At 51.1% G+C, this 19,599-nt stretch overlaps 1 protein-coding gene across 2 annotated transcripts in view; it reads right to left on the reverse strand.

Annotated features, from left to right (window-relative positions):
• PKNOX2 (PBX/knotted 1 homeobox 2) overlaps positions 1-19,599 on the reverse strand; it is a 233,735-nt gene that overhangs the window by 161,511 nt on the left and 52,625 nt on the right. For both annotated transcript variants that reach the window (XM_032472657.1, XM_032472656.1), the window contains exon 2: positions 13,484-13,553. The gene's annotated coding sequence lies outside the window, so the exon portion shown is untranslated. The remainder of the gene's footprint in view (positions 1-13,483; positions 13,554-19,599) is intronic.

The following is a 19,599-nucleotide window of genomic DNA, read 5'->3' on the forward strand; positions in this document are numbered from 1 at the left end:
ATTTAGCGCAATTGTTTCAGAGCCATTACAGAAAGACAATTACAAGGAAGCGGGGAGAGTAATTGGAAATGCTGGCAGGAGTTGGGCGAAATGATAATAAATAAAAATATTCAACCTAATAAGCTTCCAGGAGGGGGTGGGATGAAGAAAATCAACATAATTAGAACTGAACCTTAGCAAGGAAAAACAGACAGCAGGGTGGCAAGTGCTCAACTTGTACAGGAAGAAAGAAGTCACATGCAGCCCGTGACGATGCCGGGGCCGCAGGCCGCTGGCCCCTCCGGAAGCTGTTGGAGGGCGGAGGGGCGCCCGCAGCCCAGAGGCACTGGGGGCTCAGTGTGCTATTCCTGGCCACAGCCACCCCACTGTGTGGAAAAGGCAAGCCCAGCCTGCACTGCAGGGGTCCTCCACGTGCTGAGAGGGGCGGAGGGAGGCCAGGGAGGAGCCGGCAGGGCCCAGATTCTGCCACTGACTTTTTCTGCTTCTGCAAAAGTAGAGGCAAGAGGCCTCGGCTTTCCTGGTTTTAAGACGAGGGAGGTGAATGTCAAGCTCTGTAAGTGCTTTGTCTGTCTTCTGTCAGGCCATCTCCTTCTGCTGTGTGTCTTCCCCTCAGGTTCACCCCTTATCTGATGGGCCCCCTCTTAGCTTCTGAAATTTCAACATGGGGGCCTAGAAGTTAAGCTTAGAGACTCAGCCTAAGCGTCCTTTATACAAAATCCTTCCTGACCCCATTCTATTTCCCCTGGGGGAGAACTACACTCCCTGCTTGCACCGGACCCCGGCCACGCCCAGTGGGGTCCAGCTGCATCGGCTGATGGGTTCTGTCCCCTCTAGAGACCGTCTACGTCATTTGCAGAGGAAATGGTGTGAGGCCTGGGACTGGTTTCAGAACAACCCCAGCGAAGGGGCGAGTGCTGGTTTACATTATGATTTCGTGTTTGGTTGTTTTTGAAAAAAAAGGAATGTAAGAAACTTGAAGATCAGGAACCTCAAATTTGTCACTCAGAACCTAGCTCAGAACCTGGTACACAGTAGGCATATACTTATTTTTGTTGTTGCATGTGGGCTCCTTGTAAATACCTCAAGTGTACTGTCTGCGAGCAGCACAACTGAAGATTAAATTGAAGTCAAATTTAAAAACTTTAGAAGATTTTCAGATAGCCTCAATTAATTCAAATAAATATAATTCAATGTAATGTAATTACATGTAATTTACTGAGTGCCTGCCTCATGTCAGGCCCTGGAGAGTCACAGGTGAAGAGGGTCCCCAAGTCACTGTCCCTAAGGAATTCGCCATCAGTGAGATTCAGGCTGCAATGCTTTAGGCATGACCTGAGGCCACACTAGGGGATGGGATATTTGTCAGCAAATACGGGCAAATATGCACTGGACTCATCTTCTGGACAGTAGGCCAGGGGCCCAAGTCCATGGTCCTCAGATGAGTTTACAACTCTGTAGGTAAGAAATGTTTAACACACCCTCAGTACGTACATATAAAAACATGCCTGTGTAGGGGTGTTTATGTTAGACCTACTGCTCTACCAGTATAAGATGTGTCTTATGGAACATACTCAAAAATAGAAATCTCAGCAGGATGAGGTTAAAAAAATACATATAAATAAAGTTGTAGTGTTTTTTTCTCTTATTCCAATGGCCCATCTTGCACACTCTGTTTTGGGGACTTCACGTGTGGAGTATCAGAGCTGGGACTTGACAGGCCTGCCATACAGAAGTAATTCCAGTCTGCTCAACACACCATGAGAATTCAACACCTGGTTTTCTCTTGCTGGCCAGAGAGTCCAGTTTCCAGTAACTGGTGACAAACGTGCTTCCAGGCCCATTAGGACCATGGGACAGAAAAGTCAAAGCAGAGGATGGGAAGAGAACCCAGACACTTCCCTCTGAGGGAAACCAGGGGTAATCCTGTTCATTTGGCAAATACGTAGGATAAAGTCAGAATGTGCCAGGCGCCACGCCAGGTGGAGTGAGGGCTACAGAAGCATCACCCACACACCCTGTACCGACACGGCTTCACGGAGAAGGGCAGACACGTATACTTGGGATGCAGGTGGACACTGGTCAGGGTTGGGAGATTCAGGCCAGGTGCTCTGGGAGACAGAAACTTTCCCCTGACAGATCTAAGACTCGTGGAAGAGGTGGTGTGGGACCAGGGAGGATGGGCAGGGTTTGGCCATGCAGAGAGGGCAGACTTTGCAGGAAAAGGAAATGTCCGTGGCAAAGACTCAGGGGCAGTAAATTAAGGGCTCATTCTTCTCTGCCTATCCTCACCTCCATCAGGAGATCCCATATCCTGAGGCCGGGTGAAGAGAGAGAATACTTACTAGAATTGCAAATAAAAGGGACAGGGACATGCTCTCAGACTGAACACCCTGGGAGCTGGAGGGGGAGGCGTGCAGCCATGACAGCCTCCCTTCAAACATGCCAGTGGCTTGTCCAACTAAACAAGCATTTATCGAGTGCCAAAGGCTAACGGGAGAGGAAGGCATTCTAGTAATGGGCATTCTCCTCGGTGAGGGATGAATTGAGCATGACCTGACCTGCCGGCGAGGCAAAGCAGATGACCCCTAGGACCCGTGCTGGTTCTAGGCTGCTACGCTTCATCCTCCTTACCCTTGGAGACCAAGGCATCTCTAGTAAAGACAACTGAAATATGCTGTGATAAACAGTCACAGAAGATGCCCAGTGTGCACTGGGAGCTCAAGGAAGATAAACGCTAGCTGAGATGTGGTCACAGACATACTCATCACTGAGAAACTGAGCTCTAACCAGGTAAATGAGGGGGATAGAGGGCATTTGAGGCAAAGAGGACCTCATGTGCAGAAGCAGAGAGGCACAAAAGGGTGCAGAAACCCCAAATCCTGCTGGTAACGACAGATGGCCCTGGGATCTAGCAAATTCCAAGGAAAGAAGGAACTGCCAGGCCCTGGGAGGACACATGAAGCCTAGAGGTCACTCTCAGGCTGACCCTGCTGTGCCTAGAGCTGGGTACCACACACAGTGGTGCTTAATAAATGTGTGTTGATTGTAGATTGTCATTTCCAGGAAGTAAGGGCTGGGATAAGCAATTCATTCTTATAAAGCCCCAGACAGGGCCACATGCTGAGATGCATTTATTAAAGTCTTCGAATGAGAGAGGGAGGGAAGAGAAGAGGGAGGGGCAGGGCTGAGATGTGGGCTACCCAACATCGTCTAGACAGAAGCCACCACCCTCCATATCCAGGGGCAGGCGCAGGGGCCAAGAGGAGAAAGTAGACCAGGGCCACGGAGAAGAAAGGAAAACTAGCAACAGTGTTCTGCATCAGAAGCAGGGGAAAGCATGCCTACCTCTGATTCCCTTTAATTTTCCCAGCAATCCTGTAAGGCGAGATTTTTATTACTCTCTAACAGATGGGGAACTAAGGCTAAGACCTGGTCCTGTCTTGGAGGAGCAGGTAGTGGGAGAGCAGGGACTGGAACTCCAATCCACTGCACCCTGTTCCTCCAGATGCTGCCCAGGCCACGGGGCAGATGGGCCAAGGGAAGGCGAGATGGACACCAGCAGGTGTGCACAGCCCCAGGTCACGGGTCCCCTCCAGTCTCCCCAGGTTCTGTCGCCCCCAGACATCCCTAGGTGAAACCTCAGGAGCTGGTGAGGACCTGCCCCAGGGCCCGGGCCAGAGATGGGCCACAGCCCTCTAGGACCGGGAACATTCTCTGTTAAAGGTGATGCAGAAGGATCATTAGTGGACGAGTCCACAGCCGCCTTTCATCCCCTTCTCACCCAGGTCCTTGCTCCAGCCTTGATTTACACTTCACATCTAGAGCACCTACACACCCTACAGCACCCCTGGGACTTCCCCAGGCCCTGACATCACTCCCCTCCCAGGAGGTGGGAGCCCTGGGTTCCAGTCCAGCTTCTACCACCAAACCCTCCGTGGCCTTAGGCAAGGGGTTGCTTCCTTCGAGCCTTAGTTTCCCCACTCAGTATGGAGGAATTTGGTGAATGCTAAGTCCTTGAGCATCCGCGAGTCTCTTCTTCACTCCTCAGATCTCCTTTTCCTCCTGCCCCATCCTACAAAATCCAGCAATCCCTTCCACTGAGTGAGTCACCATCGCAGGCCCCCGGGAATCCCAGGTTTCGTTATCCTAATGGGTGCAGGCAGGCTAGGACCAGGGCCTCTGCACAGCTCGGCCAGGGTGTGCTGGCCACGAGATTGGGGAGGAGGCAAGGTTCCTGATTCAAAGCCTATCCCTATGGCTTCATTCACGAGAGATGTCCTAGTTCAGCGGGAAGCACACAGCCTGCAGTTGTGCAGACCTGAGTTCAAACCCCAACTGCTCCTCTTTGTAGCTGTGGAACAACGAGTGTGTTGCTTAACCTGTCTGATGAAGCCTGGCTCTCTGATCTGTTCTATTATTAGAGGGCCTGTCTCAGAGGGCTGGTGGGAGAGCTACAAAAGATAATACACTGAGCACAGTGCCTGTCACACTGCCGAAGCTATTCTTCGTCAGTGCCTCCTAGATTAGTTTAATAGTAGGACTCCCAAGGTACCTGACAGTCCTGGGAATCACACAGTACATGCAGAGAGCTGCCACCCACGCTCAGCCAGTCACCAAGGCTGAGCAGTTTCTTGATGGAAAAACCCACCTTCCAGCAGGAAAGGGCTACCCCAGGGAGAGACCCAGGTGGGTCACTTGAATGTGATACACTTTTCTTTTTAATTGGGTTTAAAGTTATAAAACAATAGCAGTAAATGCCTCCTGCCTCCACAGGTACCTGGGCCCAGGTGGGGGTCAAGGGCATTAATTAAACTCACCCAACCTCCCCCACAAGACCAGGGGTCCTGCACCAGAAAGCGGCTCCTCCGCCAGTCCCAGCCTGGAGATGGATCCGCCTTGTGGACCAGCCTCACAGGCCCCCTCAGATGCCCACCCTCAGACCCCCACCCCAAGCTAGCCTAATTCAGTCCTAAGTATTCCTAAGGTGCCTTCCAATTTCCCGCTGTAATAAATGGCACAGAATGCAAATGGACGTGGATGTGGGACACAGATGTTTGCACTAATTTAATTGAGGGAACACCTTGGATTAAACACTTTGCAAAACACTCACAAATAGGTTCAGTGCATTCGGTAATGAAAAGCCTCCCAGCCCCCGGCACTTCGCTGCGGCTGCCTGGGGCTCCAGGAGGGTTGCTGGGAGTGGGAGGGCGTGGGGGACAGGCCAGCGCAGGGGCAGAGACAAGATGCCTCTGCACACAGGGAGAAGGCAAGGGAACAAGGCCTGGGAGGGCTTCCAGCAGATTCTCCACCAGCTGGGGCTGACTCCACCAAGAAGTAGAATCTGGAAGGCTTGGGGATGGAGGCAGGCAGCACCTGTCTCCCCAGGTGGGTCAGCCACAGGCATGCCTCCCTGTCCTCAGGACTCAGTTTAGCCTGAGGTCTCCCTGCCCAACTGGCTGATGGCCAGCTAGCCACCTGTGAGGGATTGGGGGCCCTAGGCCTAGGGAGCCTGGGGAAGTTCAGCCAACTTGATCTTTTGGGCATGAGTCCAAGGTTGCCCTTGGTAACCTGGGAGCCCAGCGACAGAACAGCAACTTGGCACCAGCAGGTCAAAAGATCAGGGAAGTAAAGGGGAAAAGCACACCTGGCAGAGGGAACAGCATCTGCAAAGATAATGAGGCATAGAAGGCTGGGCAATCACAGGGACCCTGGAGAGACCATTTATATGGGGGCAGGTGGCACAAATGAAGATTGACCATTTTCACCAGTCCCGTCCCCACACCCCAGCCCCTGAGAGTTCCCATAGTTGGGCCAATCTGGAATCAGTTCGTATACTGATTGCTCTGTAAGTCTCAGCATTCCAACCAGGCCTGGGTGATTTTATATTCCTGAAAACAGAATCCCTAATTTTCAAACACAACGATCACTTCAAGTGTAATAACCATTATAATAATAATCTCTTATACTTGCGTAGTGCTTTATAGTTTATAAAGCACGTTCATATGTCTCTTATAATCTTCCACCAACCCTTTGAGAAAGATAGAATAGATGGGATTAGTATTCTTACTTTCTGGATGAGAAAATGAAAACCCAAGTTCCCAGCTATGCAAACAGAACTATGGCTCAAACTCAAGCCTGCCTGACAGCAAAGTGCCTGCTGGTTCACTCATTCAGTCATTCAATCATTCGTCGCATCACTCAGTATTTGTTGAGCACCTATTATGTACCAAGAAACACTTCAGACTCAGAGCACTGATAGCGCAGTGGGGATGTCAAGAGGATTACAAGCCTAGATGAAGAGACAGAACATTGACAGACATACCTGGACCAAGAGGAAAACATCAGAGCCAAAAACAAAGCACTGAAACTCAGGAACCAGGAAAAACACAAAGTACTCTCTTCAAACACTGCCCCTACACATCCTGCAGCCTGTACACACACAGGCCACATGCACCCTTATCACACAAGAAGATATGAGCCATTTCTCCTGGACCACCCCCAAGCTCCCCAGCATGGAATGCAGACTCCTTCATCCTTGACATCCCCAGTGCTAGCTGGGCAACAGACCAGAGCCAGCAGCCAGATGCTGCCTGTGGGGCCTGAGCTTCGCCTGTCCCCCGGCACACACACAGACACACAGGCCCTCCCAGGCTGCAGCGCGGGCATGCCAGCACTGGGAGAGCCCAGGCTGTGACACACTTCCCGGGCAGCTTAGGTTCTGGTCAAGATGGATGGATGGGATGGATGGATGGATAGACGGGATGGATGGATGGGTGGGTGGATGGATGGATGGATGGATGGGGAGGAAAGACTGGGAAGCATAGGCACTGTCACCTACCTAGAGGTAGATCCTACTAGGGCCCCACCAGTGGGCCCAGTTACAGGTAAACACTGCCTTGCTCTCTGATGAGGACAAACGAGCCTCAGTGCCCTCTGCAAAAACAATACCACTTCACAGATTTCATGTAAGAATGTGTGACAGGACCCTCCTCGTACACGGCCTTACACACAGAGGGAGTTAGGGCTTCCTGCCTAGGAAGTAAAGATAATGGAAGGGCAAGTAACTCTGCAAAGCCCCCGCAGAAATCAGTCTCCTGACCCTCCACCACCACGGCCCATTCTGGGGTTTGGAGAGCTTACTAGAGAAAACCTCTCCACCGCTCCACTCTCTTCCCCTTGGTTCATTCATTCATTTGTCATTCAACCATCCATGTAGGGCAGCTATTGTGGCCAGGCATGATTCTTGGTACTGGGACTGGGAGAATAAGATTCAGTTCTTATCTTGGATAGATAGATACCCATGTTTGAGGTCCTGTAGAACGTACAGGATGAGGAAAGGGTACAGGAGTGTTTCAGGAAAGGCAGGAAGCCCTGTAGGTGGTAGTCACAGAGGAGATGTGTATGCTGGGTACTGCAGGAGGAGCAGGGGTTATCCAGGCTGAGGAGGTTCAAGACAGAACAGCCAGTGCAAAGGCACTGAGGTGTGAAGTTACACAGAGTATCTGGGGGGGAACTGAGCAACCTGGTACACCTGGGTGTCAGGAACAGGCGTGTGCCCAGGTATCTGAGTGTCTGTAAGAAGCAGGGAGGAGGGAGCTTTAAGGCAGAAGGAAACAAAACTGGAAAAGTAGGCAGGGCTGAGCTGTGAGCCCCCTGGTCAGCCAGGCCAAGGAAGCTGCAGACAGGAAAGAACAACTGGGGATGGAGGAGCCCAGGCATGACACAGGCACAAACTCACAGCAGCATGAATTAGGCTCCAGCTGTTGCAGACCCAGCGCTGGGCTCCTCCACACACAGGGGGCTACCCCGGCTGACTCTCAGGATACACGAATTTGATGAGGTTTCCTCTTTGATTCACACAATTATCCCTGGAGAAATGGCTAACTGGGGAGCAATTTTTCCTCTCTGAAGAGCCAGGCTGGCTGGCTAACAGCGAAGGCCAGGGGAGGGTTCCCACGTCACCACTACCACCACCCACAGCCAGAGCTGCTGGGAGCAGGGCTTGGAAACCCTGCAGAACCTCCTGCGGATCTGGGAAGAACTTGAGAAAGGATAATGGTGGAGCTGACAGAGCCACCAGAGGAAGAAAAAAAAGGGGACACCCTCAGGCTGGACAAAGATCTCGGAGTACCTGCACTTCCAGAGAACAGGAGAGAGAGGCAAGGTAGGGGGCTGCTGACACCTTGTAGTTTCCAAGCCCTGCTGGAAGCGTCCCCAGTCCTGCTCACAGCAGGGAGGTTTCTCCCTCCCCTCCTTTCTCTTCTCCCCTCCCTCTCGTCCCTCCTCCCCTAGTTCCTCTCCAGAAAGGTTTATGGAGAAGACTCCAAATAGCCCCTCTCCTGCAGGCACAGTCACACGAACTGAAAGGAGATTTAATTAGCAAAATCTCGTTAGGCAAACGAAATTATCCGTAAGACAATACTCCTCTGGACAGGGGGTATGATTAAACAAAGCCATTAATTGAGAGAGTCGCTTTGGCAGCCCCCGATGCGTTCATCTCTGGGCAGGCTCCACTGTGCCTCCTCGGGCCAGCGGAACAGGCTCTGCCCCCTCCCCGCCTGCCCCACCCCCTCCCCACTCCGTCAGCCGCCGCTCTTCCAGGGCCCCTCCAGTTGGGGCTGCAGACCTCGAATCTCATCAGCGGCCTCTCTGCCGCCAGATTCCTGCTAAAGTGCCTTGATTGCATAATGTCTATTTGCATAATGTAAATTGCAATCTCCTAGCTTGGGAGGCAGGAATCACAGAACAGCCATTATTTTTTACCACTCCACAAAAATTCTACATTTAGAAAGCAGATTTGCAGCTCAGAAAGCCGTATAAATCTGAATCCGCCAGAAATGCCATTAAATCACACCAATTAAGCCGGACCAACGAAGAGCCCCTGTCACTGTTCCCTGCACACTCAAGGACTCCCAGCCCAGATGGAGGCCACGACAAACTGGAGGCTGTGGCCGCGGGGCTGGAGCAGGAGCTGCAAAAGGCAGGAAATTCTGTCTTATAAACCTTAACACACACCCCAAGCACAGGCACCCATGAAGACCCGGTGGAGAGAGGACAGAGAAGGGAGGAACTAGTCTGACTTATTTCTAAGCTTGTTGCCTGATTTCTTGTGGGCATTCAGACAGACACTGTCTGTCTGCAGACTTTTAATTGACGGGGCAGGAGAGAGTATGTGAAGAAGAAGCGCGCACCTTCGGCAAATGCAGTGGGGAGATGCCAGGTATTTCACACGAGAGTGGAATTCTAAGCCCTCAGCACCACTTTAATGACCTTTTCTGTCTTCTCCCAAGTCCCCTCCAGCCAAGCGAAAGAAAACAAAATCCTGCTCAGACTGGGCTGGGCTGGGCCAGAGTCTGAGCTCCTTTTTAGAGCTGTTTCATAGGGGTCACTGGAGAGAGAGGGGAGCCACAAGGTCCCAGAGAAGGGGCAGTCCCTCTGACAGCTACTCGTGATTCCAGCTTCCCCGCAGCCACGTACCTGGTTACTCTTTGCCTCTTTATTGCTCATTCAATATTCATTTGTCAAAGGGCAAGATGCTAATGCGTATTATTAAAATATCAATAGTTTATGAGTGAACTTTTATGGAAAGTACAGTTAAAGGAAAGACGCTTGACCATCTCCTCCAGGAGCAGTGGAGAGGAACAATCTTTCTTTCCAACTCTGCTTTTTGCTTATTTCCTGGGTGAGTGGACGGCTGGACCATTATCCAGCACCTGTTGTGTGCCAGCTTTCACATGCTGGATTTCACTGAGCCCCACAGCCGTCCTGGGAACGGTGTACAAACCCATTTCCATCCTACAGATGAGAATCCGAAGACCAAAGAGACATGTCCAGAATCACAGCACAAAGGCTCCAAGTCACGGGGCTGAGACCCAAACCCACGCTTTGGACGTCAAGCCTCGTGTTTTTCCCCACAAGTTGAAGCCTTGAAAATACAAATGATCATTTATGTTTTTATCTGTTTCCTTCACCTGCCCAAATTAAACATTAGTTTCCTGACCTATGTTTCACAAAAGGGGAAAGGCGAGAACAGGAAATCATTCCATGCTTTCACACAGACCCATTTCCACAAAGTCGACCTCCACTGTAGGTTTGTCTAAGCCAGCTCCCAGAATCTTTTCTGCACATTCAGAATCTTAGAACTGAGGGTGATATTGGAAGTGATGGCATCAAACTTCCCCTTTTACAGGAGAGTAAACTGAGTTTCTTGGAACCACACAACGAAGTGATGAAGTCTCTGGAATGGAGAGTTCTAAGTTCAATTTCAGGTCTGTGACTAACTTACTCTGTCACTAACTAGGGTACCTCTCTTGTTCTCTGAGCCTCTGCCCCCATTCTGTATCTAATACCGAGACAACAACTGTGTCTCATAGAGCAGTGTAAGGGTTTCAATGAGAAAAATGCACATCACGTGCTTAGCAGAGTGTCCAGCATGCAATAAACATTGGTTATTAACGTTGGTATTAAGCTGACTTAGATTCCAAGACTCTCCCTCCAAATTCCAAGCCCTTTTCATCAAGACCAAGCCCCTTACCCCTCTCTTCCCTGCCCCCTCCTTTAGCCATTAGCCATTTTCATATCTTGGCCCCTTGGGACAATGAACTGGTCCTGCTGCCACCCTTCGGTCACCTGAGCTTTGTCTCCAACCCCTTAAGTCACAACAAAGCATCCAGGGTACTCAAATTCTCTTCCAAAATTTAGCTGCATCCAGGTCAGAAAAATGGCAAAGGAAAGGGATACAGGTCCTCAAGGGCACTGCCTCCTGTGGGTTATAGTGTGGGGCAGAGGGAAGGAAGGCGAGGAAAGGACGTGGGCATCAGGGAGGAAGGGCTGCCTGGACCTCCCCAGGGCCTGCATAGTCCAGATAGCCTCTTCTGTCCTGATCTTTGGCTGAAGCCTCCTCCAGCTTGGAAGGCCATGGAGCCAGGGATGTGAGAGCTATGGATGGGAATGAAGGGCTCAAGGCTTGTGGAGTCCTTGTCGCAGATCTAAGACCCTCTCCAGACCTGGCACCTCAAGCTAAGGGTGGCAAGCTGGATCCACTCTTGCTGAGATGGACTATAAGGTAGAGGTTTCTACCAATTGTAGGACCTCCTAACACCAGCATGTACTCCGGGAATCCTGCTCTGGCCTCGGGGTAACTTAAGCCCACATATTGTGTGAGTTAAGGGACAGTGTGATTCTTGAAGGAAGAGGTTTCTTTAGCCTAACTCTGGAATAGATGAGGCTGTCTGTGCCCGACTTGACCAACACTAGTGGTGGTAGATGTTACTCTCCAAAGATGGTGGCAACAGTGTATCCTTCATCCCTCATGCTCTTCTCTTAATGTGCTGGGATCCTCCTCCTTTGAGATGTGGTTGGGTGGTGTCCATGCTCCCTTCTTACAACCGAGGCCTCTGTACCTCCCCAACCAGGGGAATGTGGTGGAAGTAACACTGCTGGGCTTGGGTGGTACAGCCCCCGCCTGGATCCTGTTCCCTCTCGGGACGCCCCCTCTCGGCTTCCAGCCACGCTGTTAGGATGTCCAGGTCACATGGAGAGGGCTCATGGGTCTGGTGGACAGCCCCAGCTAATGTCTCAGTCAACAGCTGGTCTCAAACCCCAGAGTTATAAGCGAATGAACCTTCAGATGATTCTAGCACCCAGCTTCTGCCCTGGTGGAGACCCCAGACCTGTGGATGGGGGACAATCTCCCCGCTGTGCCCTCTTTGAACTCCTGGCTCACAGAATAAATGAGCATGATGAATATTGTAAGTCGCTAAGTTTCAGGGTGGTTTGTTACACAGCTGTAATAACTGAACACCACTCAAATTAAATTAGACGGTTGGCTGTTTCCCTCTCAAATCCAACCCTCACTTCAGACTTTCAGACTGTTCCCTGCTCAGTGGGTCCCCATCCCTCGGAGCTTGCCCTCCCTCATCCTCATCTTCTTCGCTGCCTCCAAAAGGCAGGCTCCTCCTTAGCAAAAAACATGCCCTGAAATGTCCTTTGAGTCTTTCCATTTCAGAGTCCTGGGACCTGAAGACCCCCACTCCTTCTCCGTCCTCTGTATGGGTCCCAGAGTGTCCCCGAGAGGGCGCTCCCCTGGGTGGGAGTGGCCCCGTGCCAGGCGCCCGCTGCCCGCGGGGACAGGGAGGGTACGTACAGACCTATTTCCCCTACACTCGCCACTCTCATTAAGGTTCACGCTTAGCTTGCTCCTCTCATACTTGACTTGACTTATGAGGTCCCTCTAACCTCCGGTGCGAGGAGACATCGATTCTCACAAAGGTCATTATCTTCCTACTCTGGCTCCTCACCCCCCACCCCCGCCCGGCCCCATCTCCTAGGTAGGCTTTCCTGGAACAGGATGGAGGGAGGCACCCTTCCCCGCCCCAGGCCCCGGGATCCAACCACTCCAAGCCGGGCTGGAGAGGGGGTGCCCTGGGAGCCGCGCCCGTCAATCATTGAGGCACCAGCACCGACTTGCAGGCCATTAGGCGGAGGGCCGGCGCCCTGCTCACTCACCGGGCAGCCATCGGCAGGATGTTAGACGATCGCAGGGCGGCCATTCTTATGATTTATTCAAATACTCATTACAGTCAATCTATTTTTACACAGAGGTGAAGATGTGCGCTGATAACGGTTAATCATTTATAATTCCATGGACTGGTTGGGAGCCAATGTACTATCAAAGTTGCAGCCGCTCAGCCCCCAGGAGCCCCCGAAGCAGGGTGGGGAGCTTTGCAGCTCAAGGCGAGCGGCTTCTAGCTGACATGGCCTTACCAGCGACTAGGTGGAGGGAGCAGAGAGGATGGAGGACCAGGGGACCCCTGACACGCCTGCGGGAGCTCACAACCCCGCACAGCAGAGTACAGGCAGAGGGCTGCCCAGCGTGGGAGGCAGAGACTCTCGGAAAAGGGAGAAATCCCTTCTAGCTGGAGTTACCAGAGAAGGTCCCACCAAGCCGACTGGTCCTCCAGGAGGGGAGACCTGTGCCGAGTGGGAGAGCCGATGTTCTGAGCAAGTACAGTCTAAGGTGGAGCGGTCACTGTGCTGACGGAGGGAAGCCTCAGTTCCTTTCCCGCCCTCCCGCCCCCCTAGAAACAGCCGGACGCAAAAGCAACGCGAGCTATGAACTTGGCCCGGTTCCTCCTCTTATGGCCTCCCAAGCTTAACCCGCAGACCACCGCGGCTGGGGTCTGGGTTGGCCTTGCAAGCTCAAGAGCTCCCCTCTTCAACACTCGTGACATACATAACACATCCAGTCCACCTTAATGCACAATCAATACCATCTAATTAAAGAGGATGTCATGTTACAGGGCTCCTTTGTCACACTCAGACCTCATCTAATTAGAGGGCCACTGTATTTTGCATTCCGACCAGCTCGTTGTAGAGTGCTTCTCTTGCACAATGCGTGGCTGTGAAAGATCAGGTTCAGGGCTGGTCTTTAACCCATCACCTTATTGAGTCAACATGGAAAATGCCAAACAAAGTTACTTACAGTTCACAGTATCTATTCTGGTGAGCGGCATGGAGGACAGAGAGCTCAGAGTCCTGCTCCAGACTTCAACCTGTCGATGAAAGAAAATACCTTTATGGACTGTCTGAGTCTGCTGGGGGTGAGAGCCAAGGCGGGGTGGGGGTCTGGCTCAGAAGCACAGCCAGGGTAGGCGGCCCAGCGCCCACAGCTGAGTGGAGAAGCTTCCTGAGCAGGGGGCTCCGGGTACAAAATGATGATTGTTTAGAGAACTAACTGGGACAGAAAGACACGGTCACCCCCTCCTTCCCTGCTGGTGCCTCAATTTCTTGTGAGTTTCATCTCCTCCCCTATAGGAATCCCAGAGAAAGAGAGGCTAATGGCTGGGGAGAGCCCTGAGCTGACCAAGGCAGTGATCATTTACGGATGCCTCGTGTCTGACGCCATACCCTGTGCAGGGGGACAGGGCTGAGAAGCCCCCAGGGAAGTCTGCCATCTATACAGAGGAGCTGCCAAAACAAGCAAACAACAACGCCAATGCTCTTGTTTACGGCAGGATTATGGAAAGTCCTGATGGAGGAGGAAACTTTCAAGCAAAAGTGAAGGAAGAGTCCCGCTGGGCTGGAAGGAAGATGTGAGTGGGGAATGATGAGGGCGTGACTGGGAAGATCAAAAAAACATGACTGCTTTTCACTCTCTTTCTGGGTAAAGCAACAACTACAACAAGAAAAACCCAGCACGTATGTATCCGGTGTCTCCTCCATGATCCACACCTGCTGGGCGCCGCAGGAGAAAAACACCTGGGTCCTGCTGTAAAAGTGCGGCCACGTCATTGCAAAATAAGAATATCCGTATGAAACATCATCTGATAAGACAAGCAAATACATGAAGTAGTGCTGTGCTGTGTGCTAGAGCCTCTCCCTCTCTCTCCACAGAGAAACCAGGTCGGCAGGAGCTGGAGCCCTCCAGGAAGTTTTCAGGGGTCTTGGAGGACTGGTCAGGCAAGATTTAGTGAAAGGAAGAGAGAAGGCGTTCCAAGAAAGGGGAGCAATCTGAGTGAGGAAGAGGTGGGGAAAGCATGTGGCCCAGGGACAAAGCAGAGGCTGGTCCGCCTGAGAGACTAGGGGAGGTACTAACGCTGAGTAAGCTGGGTGGGGCCACAGCACCGGGGTTCTGAGCATCAGGCAGAGACCAGGCTTGGGCTGTGAGCTCCTGGAGCCACTGAAGGTTTTGCAACAAAGAAAGGCTGTGAAGAAGAGGTACCTCCCTGCCCTGCTACCTCCCCTTAGTATTTTCCTTTTAATTAAATGAAACAGAGAGGCTTCCTGGAAGAGGTGGAATTTTAGAGAGAAGATTCAGGCAGAGGGTGTAGGGCAATGTGCTCATGGAAAGATGTCCCTCTTGTTCATGATGATGTCCCCCAGGATGAGCCACTTCCTCTGGGACTGTCTACTAACCTCTCCAGGACCAAGACTGGTGACTCACAGAAGTACATCAGAGACAAGACCAGAACACCCGTGGCAAGGTGTTGAGGACAAGGACAGCATCTTATGCGTCTTTATAGCCCCAGATCCTAGCAGAACGCCAAGCATGTGTCAGGTTCTCAGCAAATGTCTGTTGAAATGTTCAGTGGTGGATCCTTTTCATTCTAATCAGTGTCCACAAGCAGCACTTCAGAACCAGCCCCTGACAAGGGGCTCCAACTTGTAATCTTCTGAACTGTTGACACATTGCTGCTGAGCATACATGAACTCAGTACAGGACGTTTCTTGGTTGGACTGCATGGAGGGGGTATCTACCCTGCCCTCTGGGACTGTCTGTTGAGACACAGCAACTTGGAAGAAGATGTGGTGGCCCTTCCATTTGCACATGCTGCTAAGCTCGGAAGGACAGCCGCTCTGCTGGGAGATGGGTTCAAGGATGTTATACAGCTTTGAACAAGCTAAAAGAATAGGCCAAAACTTAAAAGTCAGTTTTTTCTTCCACCAGTTTTTATTTCTTGCACAATAAGTGAAATAAATTTGAAAATTAAAAAAATTGCTCACAATCCCATCACTCTAAACCATCGACTTACTATGCCACATGAAAATGTCTTTTAATTTTCTTACAGAATTGTAGAAAAAGGTTTGACGAGAATATATATACTCTTACATTCAAAAATCAACTACAAAATCACAGATTGAGTTATGGGTTATGGGTTAAGGCATGGGTTATTTGAGTTAAATGCATGCTTAGGTAGAGCCTGGGGTATGGTGTGGCTGTCAAGCCCATTACATTGATCTTAGGTTGCCTTAATAGCCAGACAGTGGCCAACCAAGGGGAAAATGGTCCCCTCACTTTGGACTTCTCAATCCACATTACTTTTAGATGCAGTTTTGGTATCACATTTTAGTAACTTTGACAGTGATGAGTAGAAGAGAGAGGTGAGCAAAGATGTCTAGTGGTTAAAGGGCTGGTTAAAAGCACAAGCGCTGGAATCAGACAGTGCAGGTTTCCATCACTTACCAGCAGTGGGACCCTGGGCAAGTTCCTTAACTTCCCTGTGTCTCAGTTTTTCATCCATAAAATAGGGCTAATAAGGGTTTTCTACCTCTGAGGTTGGCTGTGAGGGTTGAATCGTTGCATATACTGTGAAGCGCTTATAACAGAGCCTTGCCCAAAATATGCACTCACTGAATGTTAGCTGTCTTTGTTGTCATTTTCATGATTAGGAGGTTGTGAAGTAGAAGATATGGGAAAAGAAACTAGAGATACACCTTCATTTGTCCCTCTTTAGTACTACTCATTGCTCCTAGTTCTACTGACTAAAGCAACAATCTCTCTCCCACACGGTGGTCCTCCAAATACTTGAAGAAACTATGTGAAAGAGGGGCTGTGTTGCTCCACCCGGTAGAATTAGGGCTAAATGATAGGTATCCGAGGGAGCCAGCCATCAGCTCAATATACGAAAGACTTCTCTGGTAATAAGAACCATCCCAAAGTGAGCTGGCCTTCCTTGGAAGGTAATGAGCTCTCAACACTCACCAGTACTGGGTGAGAAGATGCCCTGAGCCTGGTCTCCCAGGTTTGGCTTCACCAATTCACAAAATGTTAAAAAAAAAAAAAAATTGGGAAACTGGGAGGGCTGACAAACATATACACTGATAAAACATTAATGGTGTCTTCTTTCACCATCGTTTCAGAAAGTAATTCAACCCCCAAAAGTAAGGAAAGCAAAAAGGGCCACCCTTTGAACTCTTTGAACTGAATGAAGACACATCATGAAAAGCATCCCCTCACCCCCGCCAATCTCTGTCTCCTCTCTCTTTCTGTCTCTCTCTCTCTGTCTTTCTGTCTGTCTGTCTCTCTCTGTGTCTCCATCTGTCCATCTCTCTCACACACATATACACACATGTATGCACACATACATGCACATGCAACCTCTCCACATTGTCCTTGTTCTTCACTCCTTGTGCACCAGTGGAGAAGTCTTCCTGACTGGCACCGACCTGGGGACGCCTGCTGGGAACCAGCCAGGTGCATGGTATTTTAGGGCCTTCCAAAGCCAGTAGCCTGCAGTCCTGGAGGGCAAGTGATCATGTCCAAGGCCCTCAGACAAGCAGCCCTGCAGTAGTGCAACCAGAATTTAAACTCAGGCCTGTCCTGCTCATCATGAAGATAAACTTGAGTCATAAATGGGATTGACCATTCACATTTATAAATATGAGGAAATGTATGGAATGATAAATGAGGAATTCTCCTGTTTGTTTGGAAGAGGAAGGGAGAAGGAGAGAAGAAAGCTTCCCGTGGGAGGAAGCACACAAGAACTTGACTCTGCATGCCCAACAGAGCTGAGCAAACTCCCACGAGCCATGCCCCGGTAAGCTGGAAGGACGGACCAAGATAAGCTTAGGGCTTAGCAAGGCCGTAGGTCTAACATAGAGGGCACGAGACCAAGGGTGTCATGAGTTCACACTCTGACTCCATCATTAACTTACTGTGTGATCTTGAACAAGGAACTTTAACCACTGTCTGCCTCAGCTTTCCCCTCTGCAAAATGATCGTGTTAAGACTACATAATCCTGAAAGCAAAATTCCATCTGAAACCCATACTTCTCTGAGGCTGCCCCGACTCACTCCCCAGGGCGGACCTAAGTCCCCAGTGCTAAAGTAGTTCAGTATGTGATCGTAGTTAAGAGTGTCCATGCGGGAGCCAGGCAGTTCTGGGTTTAAGCCTGAGTCTGCCACGTACCTAATCGTAACCTCTACAAACCTCAGTTCTCTCGCCTTTAAAAGAGGGATCACCTTTCAGTGAGATGCTGCACCTACAGCATTCTGTGTGCTGCCGGGAACATACTCATAATGACAAACGGGGCTACTGTTGCTGCCTTTCAGTGTTATGAGGTCAGGGCTGGCAGCCTGCTGAATGGAAAAGGAGAGGCCAGTCAAGACGGCTGAGAACCTGCATTCATCCCACTGCCCTTGACAAGCTTTTCTTCTCCTGCCGCAGCCAGACCTTTAGGATGAGGACAAATCATGGCAACATGTTCTTGGGTACCAAGGGTTTCTCTGGACTCCCCTTCTCTGAGAAGCCCTCTGTAGGCATATGAGCAAAACCCTGACAAGAGAAACAAAACTTGAATAGACCATCCTGGGAGAAAACGCCTGCAGGGCCCTGGTCCCACTCCATGGCCAGGGTCCCCTCTCTTCTCCACCTCTGCCCACCTCGCCCTTGACAATAGCTTCCAGTTGTTCACGTTAGTCGAATGAGGCTGTCAGTTACAGCATCGCAGGCCCTGACCACCAGGCTCTAAATTACACAATAACTGGGTAATTGAATACTGATATAATTACCTGGCACTAAATGCTTGGTGCTAAGAAAAATTCCTGCCCAGCACTGAGGGTGCTGCTCTGCTCAGGCCTCCTCTAAGCCTGGTGAGACTGATGCCAGTTCCCCACTGTCCACAGCCCCCTGGGCCATGAGCAGTGCTGTGCACCCAGTAGCAGAGGACCTGGAAAAGGTCCCTCGGTCACACTGCACAGGCCACACCCAGGCCCAAGACCCTCAGCTGGGGCCTGTACCTGTGAGTACAGGTATGTGTATGAGACCCTGGAAGGAGCGCTGGCACTGGTGGGCTGCTCCCACCTTCCTACTTGGAAGAAGGAACCGCAGATACTCATGACCAAACCCCCAGCCCTGCAGACATCCTTGGAAGTGCAGAAACACCAAGACCCAAGACGTGCCGATTCTCCGTCAGGAACATCACCTCTCCTCTCCCCGGTCCATCATCACAACCTGCCTCAGGCTTCTTTCTCTGTCCTGGGCCCCTAACTGGTCTCCTGGCCTCCAGCCTTGCCCCCATTTTGGCCCATCCATCCCCTCCCCAAGCCTGGGATCCTCCTAAAACACAAATTTCATCATGTCTATTCCTCTTTAAAACCCTCCAATGACTCCTCACTGCCTGGCAGAGTTCCCTCCGGCAGCTCCCAGGTGGCCGCTGGCCTGGCCTGTGTTTGTAAATTTTGCCAATATCTAAAAAGTGGGACATTTCACATTTGAAAATCCAGATTGCTGAGTTTTCTCCTAAAGTGGGATGACCTAACAACGCCCACCCTGCGTTTCCACGGGCCAATCATTGGATGACGCTGAGTATCAGTCGCCCCCTTTCACCAGGCACGAGCGCTCCTGTTTGCCCAGCACAGAGAGGGCGGGTGTCGCCGCTCCGGCCAGAACTGGTACCTGGATGGTGGACCGCGCTGCCTGCTGAGGAGTTTCAGGTTCAAGATGACAGAACGGAGGTGGCTCATTACGTTCGCAGTTACACTGTTCCCAGCTAGGCAGGCCCACCCAGAGTCCCTCCCTCTCCCCGGCAAGCAGCCCCTCCACTCCTAGCCGGGGGAGAGCTGGCGAAGGTCTTAGGGCAGTTTCCAGGAATGACCGGCAGGTGCCAAGGAGTCCCAACCCCTGGGTCCAGCCACTCCCCACCCCCAACTCAGTGGAGCCTGCGCCCTCTCCCTTGATTTCCAGCCCACTGTTCCTATCAAAGCCCTAACAGCACATATTTTGTTAATTGTACAAACCTAATGGGGGAATGCATTGGCAAAAAAGGGTAATGGCCATCAGACCAGCAATAAAACAAAATTAATGGCCCATAGGAAGA

Source organism: Camelus ferus, chromosome 33, assembly GCF_009834535.1.
Source record: "Camelus ferus isolate YT-003-E chromosome 33, BCGSAC_Cfer_1.0, whole genome shotgun sequence".
Classification (NCBI taxonomy): Eukaryota; Metazoa; Chordata; class Mammalia; order Artiodactyla; family Camelidae; genus Camelus; species Camelus ferus.